Source organism: Electrona antarctica, assembly GCF_951216825.1.
Source record: "Electrona antarctica genome assembly, chromosome: 19".
In the NCBI taxonomy this organism is placed as follows: Eukaryota; Metazoa; Chordata; class Actinopteri; order Myctophiformes; family Myctophidae; genus Electrona; species Electrona antarctica.
This window is the reverse complement of record NC_136800.1, coordinates 44,006,938-44,030,496: the sequence shown is the minus strand read 5'-3', so window position 1 is coordinate 44,030,496 and position 23,559 is coordinate 44,006,938. Positions and strand designations below refer to the sequence as shown.

Genomic DNA, 23,559 nt, shown 5'->3' with positions numbered 1-23,559 from the left:
CCTCCTGGTGGCGCTATAATAGGACAGGTCTCCACCAGGGCAGGTCAGGTTGTGGCCTCCTGGTGGCGCTATAATAGGACAGGTCTCCACCAGGGCAGTGTGTATAGGCCAATGTGAAAAGGGTGCCATTTCTTCTTATGCCTTGGATGGAAATTGAATGATTTCAAAAAAAATGTTTTGCAAAAATCCACCTGTACTGTCGGTGGCGCTATAACAGGCCAATGTGAAAAGGGTGGGATATATTCCTCAGCCTAGTAGGAAAGTCCATGAAAGATTTCACGTAAATTGCATGCTGCGTTCATGATTTGAGGCTTTTTGTTCAAAACGGGCCAATCCTGCCAACTTTGAAAGCCAATGTTAGCCAATTAGGATGGAATATGAAATATTCGTATATATAATATACGAAATATACTAAATTTGGCATTGACCGGGTTAACGGTGCCGGAGATTAGCTGTACACAGACGGACGGACACGCACGCACGCACGCACGCACGCACGCACGCACGCACGCACGCACGCACGCACGCACGCACGCACGCACACACACACACGGACGGAGTGTAAAACATACTCTCTTCCCATCCCTTCCGCCTGGCAATAATGGAAAAGGGTTGAAAACCACTGTCCTATTATAGACCCTGAAGCCTGCTCCAAAGAACTCCTTGTTTGTGTTGAACACTTGGCTGATACTCTGCACCCTAATCTCATGCACTCTCAACGCACAATAATGAATTGCATTTTTATAGCGCTTTTCCAAGTGCTCAAGGCGGCGGCGCTTTACAATGGTTAATTCATTCATACATTGGGAGGTGAAGCGGCGAACAGTCGACGCCAGCGTCCTCACTTCCCACATTCACACACCAACGGTGGCGAGCTCACACCGACCGACTCATCGGAGGCAATGTAGGGTTCAGTGTCTTGCCCAAGGACACTTCGACATGTGGACAGGAGGAGCCGGGATTCGAACCTCCGACCCAGGGATCATTGGACCACCTGCTCTACCTCCTGAGCCACAGCCGCCCAAGTCATGAACAGTATAGCAGCTTCTATATGCTTGTGCACATTATTTTTTTTATCATGTACATAATTAATGTTTGGAACTTTGGATGGATATGTTGTGTGTATTTAAATGTGCCTTCATCCCCCCCTCCCCCCACCCTTCTTTGTTTTATTTTGTCTTTTTCTGGGAAACAATAACAAAATAATTTCACTGACAATGTGTACTAGAAGAGGCCCTATTGATCGGCTTATGTTTACTTATTGCCCCACAGCCACTGACCACCTGTCATCCTGGACAAAAACATGTTGTTGCAAAAGTCAGCAGAACTGGAGATATCTTATCTTCAGTATACCGTTACATAAGGCCTTTGAAGGCTGGCACTGGGAACATGTGGCGCACATACAGTACACACACACACGCACCCGCTTTTCTGCGTGCACTCCCAGAACCGCAATCAGCCGACTCAGAACTTTGTTGATAAATGGTTCAGCTAAGGTCTCCCCGTCTAGCTGTACCCCTCTGAATACACATTCAGCGCATTTCGGGGGAGTCAGAGACCACGGGAAATGACATCCCCACAGATGCAAAACCTCCAAGGCCGACACCAAAGATTAGATTCAAACTCAAAAGGGATGTAGTGAATGCTTCAAATGTGACAATGAAGATGATTCTGGTTGTTCGAGGTGAGATTTGAAAAGCCATACCAAGTATATAAGGCAATAGTACAATATGAGTAGTAGTAGTGGTGTATACTGTATCCTTGGGGCATCAGGAAGCCGTGCTGGTAGGTTGCAGTGAAATGTAACTTTGGGTGAACACTATATTCATGATTCATTGTGAGGTACGCTGAAGTGTGACAGCCTGACAGAGTTATTGAGACGCGAAGCATCCAAGCACAGATAGAAGCCTTTTCCTCTTCTCTTTTATCCATATACTGTATGTGAAAATATAACTCTCTCCAGGGCTAAATGAGATTGTATATGGAGAGGAAAGGATCATATTTTATTCCGTGAGGTTTATGCCGGTATATTCTAGACATATCTTAGACATAATTCCTGACTAAAATAATCACACACACACAGTTGTGTAAAGTAAGGAAGTAGGCTACATTTACTTTTTAGCATTTACAATTTACAATACCGTGTGTGTGTGTGTGTGTGTGTGTGTGTGTGTGTGTGTGTGTGTGTGTGTGTGTGTGTGTGTGTGTGTGTGTGTGTGTGTGTGTGTGTGTGTGTGTGTGTGTGTGTGTGTGTGTGTGTGTGTGTGTGTGTGTGTGAATGGGTGAATATGCATAATCTATGTGAAGTGGCTTTGGATAGAAAGCACTAAATAAATGCACCATTTACTAGTACTACTTACTAATTAGTTACTTTCAATATCCTTACAAAACACACTGACCACTTCAGCCCTAATAGCCGATCTACAAGCTCGCAACTGTAGATCTGCTACTTGTGGGTCTCAGGGTTACTACGTAAACATTAGTTTTCTAATTTATGGAATGTATTTTCTTTGATGCAAAATTACTGTGGAAAAAAATATAATCATTGAATTTTGTTTTTAATTCATGAACATTTCTCCTTTTTTTGGGAATGTTTCTTTTGATTATCTTTTGAAATATTAGTAGCCTACTACAGGGGTTCTCAACGTTTATGGCCGGGTACCCCCGGAAATGCTTTGGCAATGTCTCGGGACCCCCGCCCCCTCCCGACCCCCAATATAAATTGACTGCTACAATAACCTTAAACCATTTTGGGCGGGAACCCCTTTTGATGTTTTAAGCATTGTTATAATTTAGCTGTTGAAAAATAGCAGATCTACAAGCTCATAGCGCGCCACCGAGTGGCGCGCTACGAGCTTGTAGGTCTGCTATTTTTGAAAAATCGTGAAAATAAAATTTAAAAATAAATTTGGCGACCCCCCGAGGGGTCGCGACCCACGGGTTGAGAACCCCAGGCCTACTAGAAGGAAACACGTTATTGCCACACGCTCCCTAAGGAGACCTTTAAATCCACCTGTTTCCCCGGCCCCTGCCCCTATAGCCTACCTGCTTCAGACAGACAGACAGTTTGACACAGCTCTGTTATGTTTGGAAGAAAACCAGTGAAATCAAACTATTAACGTAGGATTCAACCACATGGAAGTTGAGTGCAGTTGTCACCCAGTGTGTTATCAGGGAGTGAAAGCTGCAAAAAAAAAGACAATGTGTGACTGACAGTTGAAAAGAGAACCTAATTAGCTTCATGACCAGGTGAGTTAGCCATGCTACTGTTAGCATTAACATTCAGCTTTATTGCATTGTAGGCCGCAATAGAGCTGAATTGTGTGAATACATGTTTATTGAGCTGTGTTGCAGAAGGCCTAGTAAAGCACATAATGTGTGGTTTAAAAATATAGCCGCAATTTGCAACTCTAGATTCATCCCATTATAAAAAAACATCTAGAGTTGCAAATTGCGGCTATAGTTTAAATAAGCAAGCTTTAGAACCTATTTACTATTGAATCTCTAAATTAATTTAGGCATACACAAATACCTATAGTCACAGTTCTAGGTGTAGCTCTTTTATAATGTAAAACTCTTTCTTTTTCTGTCTGTCTGTCTGTCTGTCTGTCTGTGGCAGGGACATGGAGGACTCATCGGAACTAGAGAGAGGGAGAGGCTCTGTCTCTCTATCCATGACGGCTTCCACAGTTTGACCCTGGACTTAACTTCCACAACTGATGAAGTCAAGTAGAACACAGAAGGTTGGAACCTTTTTTATATTCTGCTGCTGCTGCTTGTGTTGTATGCTGTGTGTATACTAATGTGATTCCAGCTGTCAATGTTTGGGACAGTGTGGCGATGACAAATGTTCAGTGACTGCATGGTTCCGGCTCTGGATTTGAAGGTTTACGCGACTATAGAGAGCTTGTGTATTGCGTGGCGTTGTGTCTGACTGACAGACAATAAGGGCCTTTCTCGGCCCCACCCTTCTCACATTGTTTATATTGTGTTTAGTTTCCAAGATGGCCGCAGCACCAGGAGGGGGTGGGGCGGAGGGGAGCGGGCGGGGTCGACATATGCCCTTACTGAGCTGCATTAAAAACACTTGCCTTGTGTCTGACACCTGACTTGTGTCTGAACACAGCTTTGATGGATGTGTTCTGCTCCCCTCCCCTCCCCCTCTCCCCTCCCCTCTCAGCCCCCCCTCTCCCCTCCCCTCTCAGCCCCCCCTCTCCCCTCCCCTTCCCTCTCCCCTCCCATCCCCTCCCCTCCTCCCCTTGACGTACTGTAACACTACTGTACTGTAACAGTACTGTACTGTTACAGCCATCATTTAAAAATAGTCCATTTAGAAACGGAAGACTGATGTGGGTCTACTGTGCGTCTGTTGTGTTGTGGCTTGTTCGGCACAATTAATTAAAACAGAAAAACATTGTGATCTAGATTCAGACACCTGTGCGATCTAATTTCTTTAAATTTGAGAAAGAATTGTGCAGCACTAGTTGGCTGTCCAATTCATTTTAGAGAGAGACTTTAGGTCAAGAGAGGTTTAGGTCAAGCACTTTGATGTTGTCTGTAGTAGCTGCCACAGTTTGAAAGTATTAATGTTCAGCAACTACAGACTAAATACCATACATATTTATATATAATGAATGTAGTAATGTTCAGCAACTACAGACTAAAGAGCATACATATTTATATATAATGAATGTAGTAATGTTCAGCAACTACAGACTAAAGGCCATACATATTTATATATAATGAATGTAGTAATGTTCAGCAACTACAGACTAAAGGCCATACAGTACATATTTTCATGAGAAAATGAGAATCGTGATCTCAGTTCTTGTGGAGGAAAAATTGATATTCACATTTTGAGCAAGATCGTGTGGCAGTTGTGGCTCTTGGTTCATCACTGGCCTTCAGGTGGCAACACCTATTTTCATGGTGGGTGCGTGCGTGCGTGCGTGCGTGCGTGCGTGCGTGCGTGCGTGCGTGCGTCTATCTTTGCTCTCCCAGTGCAACGGCTTTGAGCAGCAGGATAATTTATTACTGCACAAATGAGACGCACACACGCGCACACACAAACTAATGGTGTCTACAGCCATTGTCTGGCAGACAGGAGTAGACTTTAGCGAGAAACACAAACCGATACATAATATTACTGTGTGTGCGCACGCACGCACACGAATGGCACACACATGCACACATCTGTTCTATTCTCCGCTGTGTCCATACCTGAGCGCCAGACCATTGTTAGCAGGCCTCTGGCTTCATGACTAAAGCCTCATCACGGATTAGTTTAGCCTTTTAGCCGTCTGGCCAGGATTTGGATGAATGTAGGGCAGAAATCCAGCGGTTTTGATGAATGTGGGGCCGGTAGCCAGAGGTAAGAAATATGATTAACCCGTTTAGACCTGAGGACCATTCTACAAATTCCTTCTAAATCCTGACAGTTTTCTGAAAAATCCAGTCGTTCTAAAACATTTTCATGTCAAGGACCCCCAAAAACATATGTATTTGGCCGCCGAGCCCCATCTGTAAATATGTAATTTCAGGGACCCTCCCCCCCAGAAGCAAAGATTTGAGTTAAAAACGTTCGCTCTGAAAGAATATATATTCAAAGATTTGCGCCACATTTTCACACATTTTCTAAAATAGCAGACCTACAAGCCTACGAGCTTGTAGATCTGCTATTTTTCAATAGCTAAAGTACAACATGATGCTTGAAACACCAAAAGGGGTTCCCGCCCAGAATGGGTTAACCCCCCCCCCCCCCCCACCCACCCCCCGCTCACTCAGATCAGCCAACACAGGGAAGCTGGCAGAACTTTCACAAAAAAACATCCGGGCGACAAACACTCCACATCCCAGACTCGTCTCCCTTCTGGCTCCGAAACTGTGGAACGAACTCCCCGTTGCAAGTAGAACTGCAGACTCACTCCCAATCTTAACAATTTGCAATTCTGGCATTTAGAAGACGCTCTTAATCCAGAGCGATTTAGAGTAAGAAGAACAAAAAAACATGCATGGTAATACAACAAATACAAAAAACATAGTGAAAAGTATTATTCCATGCCATTTATCCTGCTTGTACTTCACTGCTTCCTGTGTTCCGACTTCCTAGTAGCTCCCTGTTCAGTGTTTATCTTGTGCGTGCGTGCGTGCGTGCGTGCGTGCGTGCGTGCGTGCGTGCGTGCGTGCGTGCGTGCGTGCGTTCGCAATGCAAGATCTGTATAAACTAGACACATAATAACTACTCGTTATGGATAAAGGTGACAGTATTGTCTCCGTATAAAATGATAAAGGCATTATACGATACTTGTTTTGCCCTTCTTTTAGCCAGTCTTACAATCTGTGTGGCACGTACACACGCACACACGCACGCACACACACACGCACGCACGCACACACGCACGCACGCACGCACGCACGCACACACACACGTCTAATGGACATGCCCTCTGAGCTGCCAAATATCAAAGCAATTGTTGCATAATTATACCCAACACACGCAGAGAAGAGATGCCATGTCGTTGGCATTTCATTTTTCTACAACTCAAGCAAGCATCCATGGACATGTCGGAACACACACACACACACACACACACACACACACACACACACACACACACACACACACACACACACACACACACACACACACGCCCTGTCTGTCAGCATGAAGCATAATTAAGCATTATTTCGTGGCGGTCGGTGCAGAAACCTCATGGGTCTATTTCCGTCCATGCTAAACCCCTTATCCCTAAACCACACCCCTTATCCCTAAACCACACCCCTTATCCCTAAACCACACCCCTTATCCCTAAACCACACCCCTTATCCCTAAACCACACCCCTTATCCCTAAACTAAACCCCTTATCCCTAAACCACACCCCTTATCCCTAAACCACACCCCTTATCCCTAAACTAAACCCCTTATCCCTAAACTAAACCCCTTATCCCTAAACTAAACCCCTTATCCCTAAACCACACCCCTTATCCCTAAACCACACCCCTTATCCCTAAACCACACCCCTTATCCCTAAACTAAACCCCTTATCCCTAAACTAAACCCCTTATCCCTAAACTAAACCCCTTATCCCTAAACTAAACCCCTTATCCCTAAACTAAACCCCTTATCCCTAAACTAAACCCCTTATCCCTAAACTAAACCCCTTATCCCTAAACTAAACCCCTTATCCCTAAACTAAACCCCTTATCCCTAAACTAAACCCCTTATCCCTAAACTAAACCCCTTATCCCTAAACTAAACCCCTTATCCCTAAACTAAACCCCTTATCCCTAAACTAAACCCCTTATCCCTAAACTAAACCCCTTATCCCTAAACTAAACCCCTTATCCCTAAACTAAACCCCTTATCCCTAAACTAAACCCCTTATCCCTAAACTAAACCCCTTATCCCTAAACTAAACCCCTTATCCCTAAACTAAACCCCTTATCCCTAAACTAAACCCCTTATCCCTAAACTAAACCCCTTATCCCTAAACTAAACCCCTTATCCCTAAACTAAACCCCTTATCCCTAAACTAAACCCCTTATCCCTAAACTAAACCCCTTATCCCTAAACTAAACCCCTTATCCCTAAACTAAACCCCTTATCCCTAAACTAAACCCCTTATCCCTAAACTAAACCCCTTATCCCTAAACTTATCCCTAAACTAAACCCCTTATCCCTAAACTAAACCCCTTATCCCTAAACTAAACCCCTTATCCCTAAACTAAACCCCTTATCCCTAAACTAAACCCCTTATCCCTAAACTAAACCCCTTATCCCTAAACTAAACCCCTTATCCCTAAACTAAACCCCTTATCCCTAAACTAAACCCCTTATCCCTAAACTAAACCCCTTATCCCTAAACTAAACCCCTTATCCCTAAACTAAACCCCTTATCCCTAAACTAAACCCCTTATCCCTAAACTAAACCCCTTATCCCTAAACTAAACCCCTTATCCCTAAACTAAACCCCTTATCCCTAAACTAAACCCCTTATCCCTAAACTAAACCCCTTATCCCTAAACTAAACCCCTTATCCCTAAACTAAACCCCTTATCCCTAAACTAAACCCCTTATCCCTAAACTAAACCCCTTATCCCTAAACTAAACCCCTTATCCCTAAACTAAACCCCTTATCCCTAAACTAAACCCCTTATCCCTAAACTAAACCCCTTATCCCTAAACTAAACCCCTTATCCCTAAACTAAACCCCTTATCCCTAAACTAAACCCCTTATCCCTAAACTAAACCCCTTATCCCTAAACTAAACCCCTTATCCCTAAACTAAACCCCTTATCCCTAAACTAAACCCCTTATCCCTAAACTAAACCCCTTATCCCTAAACTAAACCCCTTATCCCTAAACTAAACCCCTTATCCCTAAACTAAACCCCTTATCCCTAAACTAAACCCCTTATCCCTAAACTAAACCCCTTATCCCTAAACTAAACCCCTTATCCCTAAACTAAACCCCTTATCCCTAAACTAAACCCCTTATCCCTAAACTAAACCCCTTATCCCTAAACTAAACCCCTTATCCCTAAACTAAACCCCTTATCCCTAAACTAAACCCCTTATCCCTAAACTAAACCCCTTATCCCTAAACTAAACCCCTTATCCCTAAACTAAACCCCTTATCCCTAAACTAAACCCCTTATCCCTAAACTAAACCCCTTATCCCTAAACTAAACCCCTTATCCCTAAACTAAACCCCTTATCCCTAAACTAAACCCCTTATCCCTAAACTAAACCCCTTATCCCTAAACTAAACCCCTTATCCCTAAACTAAACCCCTTATCCCTAAACTAAACCCCTTTATCCCTAAACTAAACCCCTTATCCCTAAACTAAACCCCTTATCCCTAAACTAAACCCCTTATCCCTAAACTAAACCCTTTATCCCTAAACTAAACCCCTTATCCCTAAACTAAACCCCTTATCCCTAAACTAAACCCCTTATCCCTAAACTAAACCCCTTATCCCTAAACTAAACCCCTTATCCCTAAACTAAACCCCTTATCCCTAAACTAAACCCCTTATCCCTAAACTAAACCCCTTATCCCTAAACTAAACTAAACCCCTTATCCCTAAACTAAACTAAACCCCTTATCCCTAAACTAAACCCCTTATCCCTAAACTAAACCCCTTATCCCTAAACTAAACCCCTTATCCCTAAACTAAACCCCTTATCCCTAAACTAAACCCCTTATCCCTAACTAAACCCCTTATCCCTAACTAAACCCCTTATCCCTAAACTAAACCCCTTATCCCTAAACTAAACCCCTTATCCCTAAACTAAACCCCTTATCCCTAAACTAAACCCCTTATCCCTAAACTAAACCCCTTATCCCTAAACTAAACCCCTTATCCCTAAACTAAACCCCTTATCCCTAAACTAAACCCCTTATCCCTAAACTAAACCCCTTATCCCTAAACTAAACCCCTTATCCCTAAACTAAACCCCTTATCCCTAACTAAACCCCTTATCCCTAACTAAACCCCTTATCCCTAACTAAACCCCTTATCCCTAAACTAAACCCCTTATCCCTAAACTAAACCCCTTATCCCTAAACTAAACCCCTTATCCCTAAACTAAACCCCTTATCCCTAAACTAAACCCCTTATCCCTAAACTAAACCCCTTATCCCTAAACTAAACCCCTTATCCCTAAACTAAACCCCTTATCCCTAAACTAAACCCCTTATCCCTAAACTAAACCCCTTGTCCCTAAACTAAACCCCTTGTCCCTAAACTAAACCCCTTGTCCCTAAACTAAACCCCTTGTCCCTAAACTAAACCCCTTGTCCCTAAACTAAACCCCTTGTCCCTAAACTAAACCCCTTGTCCCTAAACTAAACCCCTTGTCCCTAAACTAAACCCCTTGTCCCTAAACTAAACCCCTTGTCCCTAAACTAAACCCCTTGTCCCTAAACTAAACCCCTTGTCCCTAAACTAAACCCCTTGTCCCTAAACTAAACCCCTTGTCCCTAAACTAAACCCCTTGTCCCTAAACTAAACCCCTTGTCCCTAAACTAAACCCCTTGTCCCTAAACTAAACCCCTTGTCCCTAAACTAAACCCCTTGTCCCTAAACTAAACCCCTTGTCCCTAAACTAAACCCCTTATCCCTAAACTAAACCCCTTATCCCTAAACTAAACCCCTTATCCCTAAACTAAACCCCTTATCCCTAACTAAACCCCTTATCCCTAACTAAACCCCTTATCCCTAACTAAACCCCTTATCCCTAAACTAAACCCCTTATCCCTAAACTAAACCCCTTATCCCTAAACTAAACCCCTTATCCCTAAACTAAACCCCTTATCCCTAAACTAAACCCCTTATCCCTAAACTAAACCCCTTATCCCTAAACTAAACCCCTTATCCCTAAACTAAACCCCTTATCCCTAAACTAAACCCCTTATCCCTAAACTAAACCCCTTATCCCTAAACTAAACCCCTTATCCCTAAACTAAACCCCTTATCCCTAAACTAAACCCCTTATCCCTAAACTAAACCCCTTGTCCCTAAACTAAACCCCTTGTCCCTAAACTAAACCCCTTGTCCCTAAACTAAACCCCTTGTCCCTAAACTAAACCCCTTGTCCCTAAACTAAACCCCTTGTCCCTAAACTAAACCCCTTGTCCCTAAACTAAACCCCTTGTCCCTAAACTAAACCCCTTGTCCCTAAACTAAACCCCTTGTCCCTAAACTAAACCCCTTGTCCCTAAACTAAACCCCTTGTCCCTAAACTAAACCCCTTGTCCCTAAACTAAACCCCTTGTCCCTAAACTAAACCCCTTGTCCCTAAACTAAACCCCTTGTCCCTAAACTAAACCCCTTGTCCCTAAACTAAACCCCTTGTCCCTAAACTAAACCCCTTGTCCCTAAACTAAACCCCTTGTCCCTAAACTAAACCCCTTATCCCTAAACTAAACCCCTTATCCCTAAACTAAACCCCTTATCCCTAAACTAAACCCCTTGCCTTTAAAAAAAAAGGCAATTCCTTGCCTGTGAGCTTGTAGATTGGCCATTTTAACTATTCATTTTTTTTTCTTAAAGTGTAAAAAATACAGGCAAAGAAGTTACGGTATAAGGGGTTTATCTTGCAGGACGGAAATGTTGCCCTTTGTGTTTTCCCTACTTGATCACTCTACAGCTATAGGGTCACACAAAAGCAGATCTACAAGCTCAAAACACATTGCGAGCTTGTAGATCTGCCACCTTTGCTGCTTTTTTAACGTGAATCCTGATGAGTAACGGTTGGTTTTGGACGTTATGAGGTTTCCACCCGACAGACGCTTCACACGACGTGTCACGGCTGTCGTTCCCAATTCCGCTGCTCAGCATCTTAACCCATTTTGACCTGGGAACGATTCTACAAAATGTCTTCTAAATCATGACGGTGTTCAGAAAAACCTGTGTTTCTTTATCAGTGGTGATCAAACTAAAGGACCCCAGAAATTATATGAAATTGACCGCCAACCCCCATTTCAAAATATTTTGTTCCAGGGACCTCCCCAGAAGCAAAGATTTGAGTAAAAAAGAAAGAATATAATATTGAAAGATTTGCACTATTTTCACGATTTAAAAAAAATAGCAGACCTACAAGCTACGAGCTTGTAGATCTGTTATTTTTCAATAGCTAAAATGCTTAAAACACCAAAAGGGGTTCCCGCCCAAAATGGGTTAATAAAGCAAACGAGCACTGAATCGTCTGATCAAAGAAGAGTGCGTGCGTGCGTGCGTGCGTGCGTGCGTGCGTGCGTGCGTGCGTGCGTGCGTGCGTGCGTGCGTGTGTGCGTGCGTGCGTATTGCCGAGGAGTCAGGGAATCTGAAAACGAGCTAGTCACGCATACATCTGGGCCAAAGAAGAGAGAGAGAAAAAAATGCAAGTATAAAATGCATCATCTTTGCACAAATAGCTTATAAGTGTTCGTGCCAACAATCATCTACAGTATTTTGAATACTTGTGGAACATCATGTTCACAGATTAAACGGAGCTTTGGATCCATGCATGATGTCTGCAGAGAAAATAAAGAAAGACAAATATGGGTGGCTGGGTGCTTGGAGCCTGAAGGAATGCTTCCAGTGTTGCCATGTCTGCTTGGAGCCTGAAGGAATGCTTCCAGTGTTGCCATGTCTGCTTATTACAAGCAGTGTGTGTGTTGGCAGACACTTTAAAACGAGTAATTCACTGTCTGGATGTCATCTTGAATTAAAAACGGAGTAGTTCTGTAATCAAAACCACCTGTGTTTGGAGGACGACGCAGCAATGGGAATCAAACGGGGGGGGGAATTGAATCAAGATTCATTAACATGCATGTGAGCCTCGACACGTCATCACGACACGCAGCACGTTTTCATTCAAGGGAAGTCATTCAGATTAGATTGTTAGATTAGACTTCGCCTGATGTGCTGGTTGGTGCCTTGCATGGTTTCCTCCGGCATCGGTGTGTGAATGTGTGAACGCAATGCACAATCTATGTAAAGGTGTATGAATGTGTGTGTGAATGGGTGAACGCAATGCACAATCTATGTAAAGGTGTGTGAATGGGTGAACGCAATGCACAATCTATGTAAAGGTGTATGAGTTTGTGTGTGAATGGGTGAACGCAATGCACAATCTATGTAAAGGTGTGTGAATGGGTGAATGTAATGCACAATCTATGTAAAGGTGTATGAGTTTGTGTGTGAATGGGTGAACGTAATGCACAATCTATGTAAAGGTGTGTGAATGGGTGAACGTAATGCACAATCTATGTAAAGGTGTATGAGTTTGTGTGTGAATGGGTGAACGCAATGCACAATCTATGTAAAGGTGTATGAGTTTGTGTATGAATGGGTGAACGTAATGCACAATCTATGTAAAGGTGTATGAGTGTGAGTGTGTGTGTGTGAATGGGTGAATGTAATGCACAATCTCTGTAAAGGTGTGTGAATGTGTGTGTGAATGGGTGAACGTAATGTACAATCTATGTAAAGGTGTATGAGTGTGTGAGTGTGTGTGTGAATGGGTGAATGTAATGCACAATCTCTGTAAAGGTGTGTGAATGTGTGTGTGAATGGGTGAACGTAATGTACAATCTATGTAAAGGTGTGTGAATGTGTGTGTGAATGGGTGAATGTAATGCACAATCTGTGTAAAGGTGTGTGAATGTGTGTGTGAATGGGTGAATGTAATGCACAATCTATGTAAAGCGCCTTGGATAAAGGCACTATATAAATGCACCATTTACCGTTTACCAGCGGGCTGGTGCCAAGGAACGTAATGAAATGAAGGGACGTGAGTCACGTGACTGGAGGCTCATGTCCATATAAGTCTACTTCCGCCCTCGGTGCGATACACGTCGCTGCAATTCATTGGCGCGACGTGTAAATGAGGCGTCTACCTTTTTACTGTATGGTCGTAGCTGTGGGCAGGTGGTAATGAACATAGATATATATAAACACTAGATGGCTCAAGGCGGAGTTTCTGACGTCGTTCACCCGGCAGCCATCTTACTTCGGGGCTACAGTACAGTATGTTCAATGGCAGCTCAAACAGAAACAGTCATAACTCGCTCAAATCTTGACGGATTTACAAACGGGTTGGTTTATTACAAACGTTGTCAACGTGGCTATGATTCAGGACACTTATCTGCTTAATTTATTTTTTTATATGAACGTCGTATAAAAGCATATAAGTATGCGGACGTCTCTGACGTTTATAACAAACCAAACCGTTTGAAAATCGGTTGAAAATTGAGCAAGTTATGGTCATTTAAGAGTACATGCCCCATAGACACAATGTTATGTGTCCCGAGGTAAGATGGCCGACACGTAACGACGTCACTCTCCATTGGCCAACAGCGCGGGTGAGCTATCTAGAGTTTATATATATCTATGGTAATGAAGACCAAACACTGCGCAAAAAGCATGTGTATATTACAGCAAACTCCCGATAAACTTTCCAACAAACTCCGGTTAACTCATATTGTACCATCACACCTGTATATTACCATATATTACTGTATATGTCTGCTACACTTGAGGTTAACGGGCAAATCTAGTGCCCATAATTGCCCGTTAACTCCTCTTGTCACGCAGTGAGAGTTCATTTGGATCAGCGGGTCGGCCCAAACTATAGTGTGACAAAACAACAGAAGCGGAAGCTATTATGGACACTCAAAAAGACTGCAATGAATTATGGGAACACGCATGACACCGCACGCACGCCACGCACGCGTGCACACACACACACACACACACACACACACACACACACACACACACACACACACACACACACACACACACACACACACACACACACACACACACACACACACACAGCGCCACCTTTGCTGCTTTTTAACGTGAATCCTGATGAGCAGAGGAACGGTTTTGTACACGTGATGTATGTCACGGCTGTCGTTCCCAATAATACCGCTGTTCAGCATCCTAATGAAGCAAACGAGCACTGCATCGTGTGATCAAAGAAGAGTGTGCATGCGTGCGTGCGTGCGCGCGCGCGCGTGCGTGCGTGCGTGCGTGCGCGCGCTGCCGAGGAGACAGGGAACCTGAAACGAGCCAGTCATGCATACGTCTGGGCAAAGAAGAGAACAAAACAAATGAATAAAGGCATCGTTTCACAAATAGCTCATACTGTAAGTGTTGGTGCCAACAATCATCTACAGTAATTCTTACTGATGAAACAGATCGTTGATGTCTGAAGAGAACGTTGGAAAATCCAAATACGGTACAGTCTTAGTCCCCGATTATAATACGACCCCGTGGTTTAGGATATTTCCAAAACAATCAGAATAAAATAGAACGGCGCACATCCTCCGGTCTTGGTGCTGAGCCAAGCGGTTAAACTAACAGATATCATGAAGAAAAGCCAAGGCTCGCAACTCACTTTTGTAATATAATGCTCCAAGCATTTATACACAATGCTGTCCTGCCTGCTGTCAATGTGAATAAATACTTGGAGCATTATATTACAAAAGTGAGTTGCGAGCCTTTGCAAAACAAAACATAGTCTTTATATACAGCACAATAGGGGGTAGTTGTTGTTTATTTTTTGTTAGGATAAGCCCTTTGAGATGCATCGTCTCATTTTAGAGAGTCCTCTCCTCATAACATGCCAACTGTGCAGGAACAGAAAGCCTGCAGTTTATATTAGCTTGGATTCCTCATCGATTATGTCACACCGGTAGACATATATATATTTTTTTTATTCGTTAAAAAAAATGGCAGATCTACAAGCTCACAAATATGTTACAAGCGCCACGACTATTTTCACTTTCTTGTCACCCCCTTTTCTTCTCGTCCCCAGAGATGCTACGTCTCTGCTCTGAGGCGTCTACTCTACGCCAACACTGTTGACAGCTCAACAATGCATTCTGCCTGTTGGCACGCTGAGTGCTGCTAATCCCAACACATCCGATAGTAGATAAGAGCTACTGTGGCTGTCCCTACAGGCTGGCCTGCCGCCGGGCTGTCTGTCTCATCTCCAGTCACTCTATTCTAGAGCGTCGCAGACTCACAGTCCCGCCCCCCCCCCTGCGAGGGCACCGGGAGATCATTTCCCATTAATTTCCCCATAGACGTTTCAAAAAGTATTTATGTAAAACCATTTAGACCTGAGGACGATTCTACAAAATGTCTTCTAAATCTTAAAGTTTTCTGAAAAACCCATGTTTCTAATGTCAGTGGTTCTCAAACTGTCATGTCAGTGGACCCCCAGAATTATATGGATTTGGCCGCCGACCCCCATCTGGAAATATGTTGTTCCAGGGAGCCCCCGCAGAAGCACATGTATTTGAGTTCAAAACGTTCGCTCTGAAAGAATATATATTCAAAGATTTACGCCACATTTTCAAGATTTTTCAAAAATAGCAGATCTACAAGCTCATAGTGCGGCACTCAGTGCTACGTACCCCCATTTAATGGCATTTCTATCTCTGGGACCCCCAATTTATATTGTAAAATCAATGTTAATTTAACTCGGAGTGTACAAATGGAACCAAATGGACCCGTTCCATTTGTACACTCTCAGAGTTACAGACCCATAAGGGTCCATTTGGTTCCAAACTATCATTTAGCTGCATGGGGACCCCCTGGACCTCCCTCAAGGACTCCTGGGGGTCCACTTTGGGAACCACTGCTCGACCCTGAGCCATCCCACCCTATAGCAAAATGAGCAGTGAAACCAAATGAAATAAATCCTGAAGAGCAGAACAGTTTTTGTACATATTGAAGTTTCCACCCGACAGAGCAGAGGCGGTTGTCAGTGAGTCAAACCTTATTGCCGGAGAGAACACATCGTATTGATGGACTAATGCATTTATTGTTTTGTTTTAGTTGTGTTGAAAAGAGGACCTCCTATTGAAGAAAAACTTGCGCCGAAGGACACCGCGGCACACGCTGTGAGCGATCGATCCAAGACCGCATTCATCTCTCCGACTGAATCTCGGGGAAAAAGAATGCTATTGATGCGAGAGACGCAACACAGACAAGATGTACTGCAGTCAAAAGAAACTTGTTTATTGATTATTTTGGTCCTTGGCAAAAGGACCCCTGCTAGAGAGAAACATGTGATGTTAACCTGTTTAGGCCTGACGTCGAAATTTAAAAAAAATGTCTTCTAAATCCTGACCGTTTTCTGAAATACCTTATGTGCTCAATATTTCATGTCAAGGACCCCACAAATTATATGTAATTGGCCTCCGACGTCGACCCCCATCTGAAAATACGTTGTTCCAGGTACCCCTCAGAAGTTAAAAACGTTCACCCTGAAAAAATATATATTCCAAATTTGCGCCACATTCTCACGATTTTTCAAAAATAGCAGACCTACAAGCTCATAGCGCGGCACTCGGTGCCGTGCTATGAGCTTGTAGGTCTGCTATTTTTCAATAGCTAAAGTATAACATATTGTTTTTAAAACAACAAAAGGGGTTCCCGTCCAGAATGGGTTGACCTATTTAGGAAGGGAAGGGAATGCATCTGTGTGACTTTAGCGTTTGACCACATGAACTATTAATGTAAACTTTAGCTGTTGGAAAAATAGCAGATCTACAAGCTCATAGCTCGGCTAGGAGCTTGTGGATCTATGCTATTTTTTGAAAAATCTTTAAAATGTGTGCAAGGTCTTTGAATATAATTATCTTCTTTCACAACACACGTTTATAACTCAAAACTACGGCCAAATCCATATAATTCCTGGGGGTCCTTGACATGAAAACGTTTGAGAACCACTGACATAGAAACATCTACACGTTTTTCAGAAAACTGTTTAGTTCTAAAACTATTTAGAATTCATTTGTAGAATCTTATCTCGGGTCTAAATGGGTTAAATATATTAACCCATTTCGGGAGGGAACCCCTTTTGGTGTTTTAAGCATTATATTGTACTTTAGCTGTTGGAAAATAGCAGATCTACAAGCTCATAGCGCGGCACCGAGTGCCGCGCTATGAGCTTGTAGGTCTGCTATTTTTGAAAAATCGTGAAAATGTGGCACAAATGTTTGAATATATTCTTTCAGAGCGAACGTTTTTTTTTAACTCAAAAATCTTTGCCTCTGGGGGGGGTCACTGGAACAACATATGTTCAGATGGGGCTCGGTGGGCAATTACAAATATTTTTGGGGGTCCTTGACATGAAAACGAGATGGGTTTTTTCAGAAAACTGTCAAGATTTAGAAGACATTTGTAGAATTGTCCTCAGGTCGAAGGAAGGAAGGAAGGAAGGAAGGAAGGAAGGAAGGAAGGAAGGAAGGAAGGAAGGAAGGAAGGAAGGAAGGAAGGAAGGAAGGAAGGAAGGAAGGTGTTTCACTCGCCGTCTTTGCCTCTATGCTGACAGAACGTTCAACGTCTGAACCTTTAACGTCTGATGTTGTGACAGAAGGTACATCACAACACATTCGCCACTAAATGAGACATTATGCACATATTGATTATGATCTGAAGCTGTCTGTCCGTTTTCAATTCAAATGTCTTATCGTAAGATTGCTGCTGCGTGCATGGCAGGCACGTGTTTTTGTCATTACTGTCCAAAGATCTAACAAGATAAGGAAGATACACATCAAATGGAATGAGCTGTCCTCTCTATGGGAGACGGAAGTTAGTTATCGGCTCTGTCCAGCGGAAACCTCACTCGTCCCAAAACAGTGTTACGTTTCAGGATTCATGTGCAATAACTAACTACAACTAAAAATACATCGCATGGATGCACCTGGAACGTATCCTCAGTGATGTATCCCAAGGTCATCACCTGGGACGTATCCTCAGTGATGTATTCCAAGGTCATCACCTGGGACGTATCCTCAGTGATGTATCCTGAGGTCATCACCTGGGACGTATCCTCAGTGATGTATCCTGAGGTCATCACCTGGGACGTATCCTCAGTGATGTATCCTGAGGTCATCACCTGGGACGTATCCTCAGTGATGTATCCTGAGGTCATCACCTGGGACGTGTCCTCAGTGATGTATCCTGAGGTCATCACCTGGGACGTGTCCTCAGTGATGTATCCTGAGGTCATCACCTGGGACGTGTCCTCATTGATGTATCCTGAGGTCATCACCTGGGACGTATCCTCAGTGATGTATCCCGAGGTCATCACCTGGGACGTATCCTCAGTGATGTATCCCGAGGTCATCACCTGGGACGTATCCTCAGTGGTGTATCCTGAGGTCATGGATGCACCTGGGACGTATCCTCAGTGATGTATCCCAAGGTCATCACCTGGGACGTATCCTCAGTGATGTATCCCAAGGTCATCACCTGGGACGTGTCCTCAGTGATGTATCCAAAGGTCATCACCTGGGACGTATCCTCATTGATGTATCCAAAGGTCATCACCTGGGACGTATCCTCAGTGATGTATCCTGAGGTCAACGGGGTTTCGGGTCTACCAACATCATACCCCTCACTCAGGTGACCCAGCCGGGGTTGATCAAATCCTGACTTACTTCCCAGTAGTGACTCTCGATCAGTCCATCAGGGAATGAGCAAGGCCACACAATCCGTTGCTCCGGAACTACTCTGCCGGGACTGGGAGAACCAAATTCCTGCGCGTGGAAGGACTAGGCTCTGTGGGTTGACTCCTGTCCGGGCCCCTCCTACGTCTCACCAGGTCCACTCCTGCCCTCACCAGGCCCAGGACCTGTGCGTTGCACCAGACTCCCAGCACCAGGACCTGTGCGTTGCACCAGACTCCCAGCACCAGGACCTGTGCGTTGCACCAGACTCCCAGCACCAGGACCTGTGTGTTGCACCAGACTCCCAGCACCAGGACCTGTGCGTTGCACCAGACTCCCAGCACCAGGACCTGTGCGTTGCACCAGACTCCCAGCACCAGGCACTTCATTCAGGAGTGGTGGATTATAATGGCCCTCCTAAAAAGCCTCACAAGGTTTGTTGGGCCAAAAGTATAGCAGTATAACTAGTATAGCTTGTAGATCTGATGCTTTGGTGTGACGCTGCGGTGCAGTGGTTCTCAACCAGTGGTCCAGGGACCACCAGTGGTCCTTGAGGGGGGGTTCCAGGTGGTCCCCATAGGAGTCGCTAACCAAATGGACCCTTTTAGATATTTAACTCTTGAGTGCGTAAAATGAAACCAAATGGACCCGTACGGGTCTCATTTTACACGCTCAAGAGTTACATTATTGTTAAACATCTGCATTACTTAATTCACAAGAAGTCTACACAATTAGAGAATGTATTAAAGAATTGTTATTTTGATCAACGGCATCAAAATGTTGTAATAGTTTTGTGTCTGAGAGGCTAAATCTCTTCAAATGGTGGTCCGTGGCTCAAATGCCGAATACAATGATGGGCCTTGATATGAAAAGCTCTGCTGTAGTGTGATCAAGCACGACGCTAATTAAGTTACGAAAAGCAGCACAAAGAGTTGGAATATGGAGATAAGATGTTTTCCGCCCGAACATCAACGATAAGAATGTTGGCATGTTGTATTGCTGCATATCATTAAGTATCCAAGAAACAAATAAAAGCACGCACGCACGCACGCACGCACACACACACAGGTGTTATGAGCTGACACGCACAGTCAAACATTCTGCTGGATGCTGTCAGAATTAACTGCTGGCGATCCGCTCCAACAATACCTGTCTGTCGGATGCTCTGGTGTAAAAGCATGGGTGGGTTTTCAACTGGTGGTCCGCGGACCACAGGTGGTCCGCCGTGAAGCTATTACGGTATTGTGGTATTGCCTGACCATGCATTTAGTATACTTAGGAAAGTGGGGGCACTTCTCTAGCATGTAATGATCCTTGTGGTTTTTTAAACGTGACCCACACGTCCAAGACAATCGGCTGAGTCGGCTGTTCAATGTTCATTGCAACAAGGAGGTCAATATGTGATTCGTTTTGCTGTCTTTTTGTTGTCATTGCATCGCTTTGATTACGTTAATGGACTTCTGGTCCACTGGAGGACGGTTTCTGAACTGCCCACAGCCCTCCTACAGTATGAGACACAGACCGAGTAGAAAAGAATTGCGCCATCTTTTTCATGATTATTAGTGAGGACCTATATGAAGATAGGTTGAAAAGTGGTGAAGTGGTCCTTTAAGTTAGAAATGTTGAGAAAATGTTTTTCTACCATTTGTCACTGATTTAAAAATGTTTGGTGGCAATCTTATTCGGAAACAAATTTCTGGCTTTATTTACAAACCATTTGTCATGTCTGCGTTTTGGACGAGATGTGGTGGTGCAGCATTGTGTGTAGGTTGGCGTGCTCTTTGGGGCACAATTTAACCCATTTAGAACGGGAATGCTCATGTGGCGCTTTAGCGTTTAAACCACTTAAACCATTATACTTGTAGCTGTTGTGGTCCCTGGAACAACATATTTTCAGATGGGGGGGTCGGCGGCCAATTTCATATAATTTCTGTGGGTCCTTGACATAGTGTGCGCACCACTGATATAGAAACATAGTTTTTTTTCCAGAAAACTTTAGAAGACATTATTTTGTAGAATCTGGTGTCAGTCCTAAATAGTTTAACCCATTTTGACCTGAGATCAGATTCTAAAAATGTCTTCTACATCCTGACAGTTTTCTGAAAAAGCTATGCTGTCAGTCGTTCTTCGATTTTTTTCAAAAATAGCAGACCTACAAGCTCGTAGCGCGCCACTCGGTGGCACGCTATGAGCTTGTAGATCTGCTATTTTTCAATAGCTAAAGCATAACATAATGCTAACACCAAAAGGGGTTCCCGCCCAAAATAGTTTAAAGACAAGCTAACTTGGTTGTCAGTGGCACTGCTGCCACTCGCACATGCTTTAGGAGTGGGCGGCGTCTGCTATGAAGACCTGCTAATAAAAAAAACATTGTGAGCTGTGAATCTCATTCACTCTTACGTAAAAAAGAGAAATAAAAATACCATGAGCGACGATGCTGTGTGAATTTTCAAACTATTTTCAGATGGTGTTCTATATTCATTTGCTTAATTAAAGGAGATTAAAGGAGCATTCAGTGATTTGGGTGATTTGGAAAACCACCCAGTCCAAGAAAATGTGCACATGCACACGCTCTACAGTGGGCAGAAGTGCAACAGGCATGTGGGCAACAGGCATGTGCACCAAGGTCCGCCCCCACTCGATCATGATTGGAGGAAGGCCCCTCCCATCCTGATTGGATGAAGGCTTTGTCACCCGCCACCAAATCTGAAACTAGGGGGGGGGGGGGTTACCCCAGGGGCTCACTGGAGACAGGGAGGAACTCCGTATATGGTCAGCAGTGCACACTCTATAGTAGGGAGGATTATCAAAAAAAATAAAAAAAATAAGTGATATTTCAATTAAGTGAAATCACTGAATATACCTTTAAACGTACGTTTCGAGATCCACTGCTGCAATGCATACGCTGCACACGGTTGTGTTAATATTTCCATACAGCAGGTCATCTAGGTGACATTATCCCATTTTGGGCGGGAACCCCTTTTGGTGTTAGCATTATGTTATGCTTTAGCTATTGAAAAATAGCAGATCTACAAGCTCATAGCGCGCCACCGAGTGGCGACTGACATAGAAACATAGCTTTTTCAGAAAACTGTCATTTTCAAACAGACATTTTTTAGAATCTGATCTCAGGTCAAAATGGGTTATTCCTACTATACTGCTTATACTGTAGCTTGGCGGTCCACACCATATCTGGCAGATACGGTGGCCGAACGGATTGCGGAGCGGTCTTGATACCGGAAGGTCGCCAGTTCGAATCAGCGGTCCGACACGTTAAAATTACCACCGCTGAAGTGCCCTTGAACAAGGCATTGAACCACTACGATGAAATGTTCTATGAGCCGGGCCTGGCTGGAAACAAGTTCTTGAGCTTAGCCCAGATACCCTGGGTAAATATAGTAATCATTTAATTTCAAATGTCTGTAGGTTTTATATTATAAAGCAGCAGCCTTCCTCCCTTCCTTCCTTCCTTCCTTCCTTCCTCCCTCCCTCCCTCCCTCCCTTCCTTCCTTCCTTCCTTCCTTCCTTCCTCCCTCCCTCCCTTCCTTCCTTCCTTCCTTCCTTCCTTCCTTCCTTCCTTCCTTCCTTCCCTCACTCCCTTCCTTCCTTCCTTCCTCCCTCCCTCCCTCCCTCCCTTCCTCCCTCACTTCCTTCCTCCCTCCCTCCCTCCCTCCCTCCCTCCTGATGTGTCTTTTCCTCAGGGTTCTGTGGAGATTTTACTAAGTTGCTTTTGGAATGAATATGGAGATCCAAGCAGGCACATAATCCTTATTTCCGTTTATTGGTCAGCCATCAGTTACAGACAGGTTACAGATATCATCGCTCCATCGTATTGAGGCCTTCCCAGGCAGAACGCCTAGTCCCCCCTTGTCTCTCTCTCTCTGTATCTCACTTACTCTCTCCTTACTGATTCCCTGCATCATGTCTTATACATTCTTAACATGTGGGTGTCGCCTTGTTCCTGTGTGTGTGTGTGTGTGTGTGTGTGTGTGTGTGTGTGTTGTTGACCCTCAAGGCTTAGTCAACAAGCTACCACAGAGTCAGCAATCAGTCACCACAGCAGGGGTCCTTTTGTAAAAGGACTCCTGAGTGATAAAAGTCACTGTCCTTACTATAGGACAGGAAGAACTCACAGCTGTTTGTAAGCTGACCATCCCAAGTGTCCCTAGGCTTAACTCTTCACTCATTGAGACTCAATGTGACCTCCTAAGCCAAAGTGTTGTGTACAATTATGACATATGTTGAGATGCATAAGCTATCAAAATATACATCAGACCCCCCTTCTGGGGAATTAAATATTCCCCAGACATAATTCATATTTTATAAATGACCAAAATTAATTTTCCAAAAAAATGTTCACTTTTTTCTTTTTTTCTCAAAAAATCCCAAAATGTTCAAATTCCCCAAACGGTCTCCCTTCGTAGGTAATTACCCTCTTCCCCCCTGGATAATGTGAAGGTAAAACACAGTCAGGTTGACACAAAACTCAAAACAAAATGAACAAAATCAATCTGTTAGACAATGACCCTATCAGTCCGAAGCTGTTTGTTGTCACACCCAGATAAAATAAATTCAAGTGAACTGTTCCTAGGCT

General features: G+C 43.8%; 1 long non-coding RNA gene across 1 annotated transcript; it reads left to right on the top strand.

Moving 5' to 3' along the window:
• Positions 1 to 3,091: 3,091 nt before the first annotated feature.
• On the top strand, positions 3,092 to 16,632 carry LOC306912569. The gene is made up of 3 exons (XR_013788399.1): positions 3,092 to 3,249; positions 3,620 to 3,743; positions 16,345 to 16,632. It is a non-coding gene; the product is annotated as an uncharacterized lncRNA (long non-coding RNA).
• Positions 16,633 to 23,559: the final 6,927 nt, after the last annotated feature.